The sequence below is a fragment of the Urtica dioica genome, chromosome 11, assembly GCF_054948205.1.
Source record: "Urtica dioica subsp. dioica isolate 48M chromosome 11, U.dioica_male_clone48M_v1_H2, whole genome shotgun sequence".
NCBI classification, from domain to species: domain Eukaryota; kingdom Viridiplantae; phylum Streptophyta; class Magnoliopsida; order Rosales; family Urticaceae; genus Urtica; species Urtica dioica.
The window spans coordinates 14,991,017-14,996,489 of NC_142766.1; the positions used below are offsets into that span (position 1 = coordinate 14,991,017).

The 5,473-nt window shown below is 36.7% G+C and overlaps 1 pseudogene across 1 annotated transcript; it reads right to left on the reverse strand.

Annotated features, from left to right (window-relative positions):
- Window positions 1-1,264: 1,264 nt before the first annotated feature.
- Window positions 1,265-5,473, reverse strand: LOC149381542 (uncharacterized; annotated as a pseudogene). Its single transcript, XR_016293826.1, has 7 exons — window positions 5,078-5,473; window positions 4,762-4,986; window positions 4,379-4,452; window positions 3,579-3,662; window positions 2,384-2,669; window positions 1,646-1,879; window positions 1,265-1,556 (listed from the first exon to the last, which is right to left on the reverse strand). The product of XR_016293826.1 is annotated as an uncharacterized LOC149381542 (transcript).

Below are 5,473 nucleotides of genomic sequence, written 5' to 3' on the forward strand. Positions count from 1 at the left end.
GATTATTGGTAGACGAGGTCTAAGTATTTGGGATGCTTTTTCAAACATAGCCGGTATTTACTCGTATTTACTCTGTTGACTGAGAATATTTACTCCGACTTTAGCTAGCATACGAGTCTCCATGCTGATGATGATGATGAAGGCTTTTTCTATGTGTCTCTCGTTGGTGGCCATGATGGTTGACCCAAAGTATTAAATAAATATATATTACGGCATAAATATTTTTCTTGTTTGTGATGCATTTGTTTTGTTTTATTTAAGAACAATATGTTTTGTTTTTGTTGAACGCATTTGTTTGTTACAACTGTGAAAAAAACAGAGGAATGTTAAGAAACAGAGCATAAAATGGATGGTTAAGAGAGAGAGAGAGAGAGAGAGAGAGAGAGAGAGAGAGAGAGAGAGAGAGAGAGAGAGTTTAATCACCAAAAAATTAATTAATTTTTTATTTACTTTTATTCAAAGTTATCAGACATCGACACGTGGATTCCATCCAATGTTAACGTCTCTGGTAGTAACGGAGAGAATGAATATTGAGATTAGGTATTTTACCCGCGACTTTTAAACAATGAGTATATAAGTGTTACAAATCGTAAACATTGAGTATTTTTGCCGTTATTTTCTCGACGGAAATTGACGACGACGACCAAAGGCTTTGGATAAAGTGCAAATTACGGAAAGCAAATTTATGTTTGACTGTGACTACCAGAAGCTCTGGATCCCCAAACAGATTGCCGAAATAGAGCCAAAAGCTAGAATCTCAGCCGAAAGTTTCGATGTCGAAGATCAAGAACCAGAGAAGCAAGATTTGCATCCTCTGCATCGATGGCAGCGGAGGAATGGGAGGAATCCTTTCAGGGAAAGGCCTATCTCACCTCGAAGCTTCGCTGAAATCGAAATATAAAAATTCAAACTCGAGAATCACCGATTACTTCGACGTCGCCGCCGGAGCCGGCATCAGAGGAATCTTCACTGACAAGCCTGTAAATTCCTCAAACATATTACTTATTTTTATTTGTCAGGGTGGCAATTGCTTAATACATGGTTTTTGATCCGTGACTGGCGTGTGTCGGTGAGGTGTCACATATTACTATTAAATATTAATCAATGTTTAGTGATTATTATTGCAACAATATTTATGAATTTTTTTATTGTGCTGATTTACTTCTCTCTGTTATCCACAAAAATAAAATGTTCTCAAAGCTCAGAGGCTTTTTTCTCTTAGCGCGTTTTTTTTTCTTCCACGAAAAGAAAATGCATTATTTTGATTTTAATTTTTTTTTTTATCTACTCGGTGCTGTTGCGAAGTGTAACCCACACAAAAGAGTTCATTATTACCCTATTTCTATACATACGAGGTAGACCTGCACATGCACGTCAGCCTTTAAGTGGTAAAAAAAACAAACTATAAATTTATAGTAAGCGGTCTCATGGATCAAATTTACATGGTGAGCACAAAAGAAACGAAAAAGCCTTCACAGTTCTCGACTTGGTGACTCATTTATAGTAAATAATCATTTATGGTGAGAACAAGATCAAGCTCCGCATAGTGGTGCAAACTGAAAAACAAAATTAGTATTATAATTAAATAAAATTACAGATTTTTCCAGTCTTGACTTGGATAGGAGTCTAGGTCGGTTATAACTACCTGGTGTACAGTGTCGTGGTAAAAGTCGTTCAACTTGACGGCATGTGCGAGGCTTCCCGTAAAATCTTGGGATCTACCAATATTAGCACCGGCGTACTCCTTGTATGGGAATGCATAGAGATGACCTACAGCAGCGATAAGCATCTCAACACATATTATGAAGTTCTGGTACTCTGCAGCTTCATCTGCGTTCTTGATGAATCCCGATTTCGCAGCAAGGAACACCAATACACCCTACGTTTCAACAAACAAAAAACAAAAGTAATATATAAAATTCAAAACATAAGGGAAAGGATTGCAATACAAGCTTCAGCTCTAGCTTCACACATTTCCAAAAATGATTGCCAAAAAAAAAAAAAAGACAGAAACTACTCTGTAAATGTCAGGCAAATGAACATTATCCGTGTAAAAAACAAAGAACGAATAACGCTTCTCAGGACTATCCAATCTCTTTATCCAACATGGAAGAATGTTACTAATAATATTAAAGGACACGTCCGGAAAACCTTTCTACAGGTTCATCATATTTAAGGTTATCAAGGTTCTTTTTCAGTGTTCCACTAATCCAAAGGCGCGCAATTTTCATATTTAAGGCTATCAAGGTTCTTTTTCAGTGTTCCACTAATCCAAAGGCGCGCAATCCAATATACTAATTCCATCACATCATACAAATCAATGAACAAAGAAGCCAAAAAGAATAAACATGTATAGAGGACAATGTCAACAACATTTATTTACCTGCCAGTAAGTCAGGAAAACAACAGACTTGATTATGATGAACTTGGGAACTGGGTTGAATGGTTGAAGTAGATCTTTGTAAGCAACATAAAACAGTGCCAATGCATAAAGAGCCATCGTGTACGACAGTGTGTAGATGATAGTAAGATAAAGACACGATTGGTTTGGACTAAAATTTCCGTCCTTGTATTTTCCCTTCGAGGTAAGTACGAGAGTGATAGCTACTAATATGGGTTTGAGAATCACAAACTGCAAACATCCTTGTTTACACCTTCGTATAAAGCGCCTGTGTCAACAAAATACCAAATGTTAGCCTACGTCTAGCAAACAATCTCAAATATCAAGCTACTAAAATATTAAATATTTCCAAGAAACCATAAAGACCCGTATGGGTAGTAATTTAATTATTTTATTTCATTTGTTTTAATAATTACGATTTCAGTATAAATAATTCATGAGGGTGATCATTAGGGCTATTAAGACTTATTAAGTTTTTTTTTTTGGTTCACCTCTCCAATTGTCAGCCGAATATATCAATAATATTAGTAATCTGCGTTTGAGCTACCACGGGTGGTATCAAATTGGGAACAGATCAATTTTCGGGGACTATGACAAATATCAGCAATTGATTGCTCTATGAGCGCATGTCAGAGATTACAGCTTTGTCGCGAATACTTTTTGACAAGCTGGCTAGTTTGACAGAGTAGAAGCAGAAATTGGAGTCTCACACAACAAAGAGATTCAATACTAATTCCCTTGCTTTGGATTTGTGTCCATCGGGTCTGAACGTTGGGGGTCAACAAACGAGCCGCTTTGCAAATCCATTCCTAACCATATCTGGTCGGAGAAACCAGCCAAGCCAATCTAGGTAGCAGCAAGCAAAAGGCAGACTGGTTTTTCACACTTGGAGGCTTGTACACATGAGTGAGAATGAGAATATTCTTTATCATTCAATATTTCTTTTCAATTGCTCAGTACGTTTGGTCATTCCTTTATTTCAATTACTCAAACAATTCATAGAACGGCCTACCAAAAAGGTATATTGGGACAAGACAGATAATAAAAAGTTTATCGATGTGCGAGGCAGTAGTAAAGCAAATAAAAAACAGAGGGTTCAGCAAATTTAGTGACAAATGAAACTTATTTTCATTATATGCCCAAATTTAAAGGAAAACAAGTGTTCTTTTGAGCTTACCCATCCAATGGCATCGGAGGCAAACAGCAGGTCATCAGATACCACGAAGGTTAAAGAACTCGGCCACTCAAACTAAGGACGAAAAGTGTATATCACCCACGCTCGTAGCTGAAAATAGACAATAATAGCACATACAGTTATATGAGTGGAAATCAAGAGTTTTTTTTTTCTATATTCAATTCACTACCTTTAACAAAATTGTGATATTAATAACGACTGAAGAAGTTTTAGCAAGCTTGGGTGAATCGGAAAAGCACAAAAATAAAAATTTCAGATTTTCTTTTCCTAACTTAACAAAGTACAGTCACCAAACAGCCATTGAAAAGTTTCCATCTTGGGTGAATCGGAAAAGCACAAAAATAAAAATTTCAGATTTTCTTTTCCTAACTTAACAAAGTACAGTCACCAAACAGCCATTGAAAAGTTTCCATCTAAACCCGAGAACTACCCGCCAAGTACAAAAAAGAAAGTTTCCATGAAGACCAGCATAAGCTCAATGTCAAAAAAAACATTCTTAATACAAGAAACCAACCAGACTCCAAAGTTAATAGTATAATGCCAGAATATTGCATTTATAAATTAAATCAACTAGAAAAGCAACTTCATTCCACATTGATCGTGAAAAATATATGATTTTCATAACGAAATGATCGACTAAATCAAATTCTCATGTGTAACTTCTAAGAAAATGCAACCAAGCAGCTTCAGCAACTAAGGCCAGAAAGAAAACTAACAGCAGTCACCTCAACTAGAGCAGAACATTTACACATGCGCTAATAGCCGAGACTAAGACCACTTACACTTCTCGAATTGAATTGAAATAGATTGAACTTTCCGCCAGGACGAGGGACAAGAATGAAGTCAACGCATAAACCTGTCAATCATTTAAAAAAAAAAAAAACTCACATGGGTTCTACATTCTTCATGATTAAAAGACAAACTAGCATTCAAGCCGGTTATGAAATTTTGGAAACAGACCAACAGCTGAACCGGTCACAAATGAAACAGAGAAACTAATTCATCATCATCAACTGTACTATGCCAAAACACTCAGCCATGCAAAACTAATGCTTAAGCCTGTATGTTAAGTGGCTATTAACCAAACACCATGACAAAACAAGCACTAAGACTCAATAATCAATGACAGAACAAAAGATTATAATAAAATGAATTAAGAACTCACAGGAACCACACAGATGATCCGGACTATGTATCTCTGATAGGTAGGTTCGGTGTAGTTCTTTAAGTGCCTATAGATATGGAAAACCGCTAGAGCTATTGCTCCGACAGTGCAAAAGAACGTGATAATGCTCATATAAGTCGGCACTGATACCCCCATTTTCAGCCAAACCAGCTTCCAATTACTCTCTCCGCGAGAATCACCACTGACAATTGCGGAAACTTTAGCCTGAAAAATTAGGGAAAATCCGTAGACAGAAGTGATATCAGAAATAAGCCTACATATATACATAGATTCACGCTATTGAAACTAAATTTACCAGGCAGATATTCTCTTTGCTCTGTAGGACTTGTTAGAACTATTAAAGAAAACCTTGACCCTTCAAGACTACCTAATCGACCAGTGCAAACCCTAAAATTGTAAATTCCGCACCAGAATATGGGGAATTGCGAAGCGAAATTAGGTGGCGAGGGAAAAAAATCTTCGACAAACGGACGGGAAAATGAAATCTCAAGGAGAAAGAATTCCTTCAGATCCGATAATCAACCATACGGAGTCTGAAACCTACAGAACGAAATGACAGAGAAGAACGAGACAGAAGTCAGAATCGTATTTCTTGCTTCACCACTGGCAGCCAATAATGGCGGCTCTCATCATCTCAGTATCGCTGGGATTTTTTTTTTTTTTTTTGGGCGATATGATTGGGAACTATTAA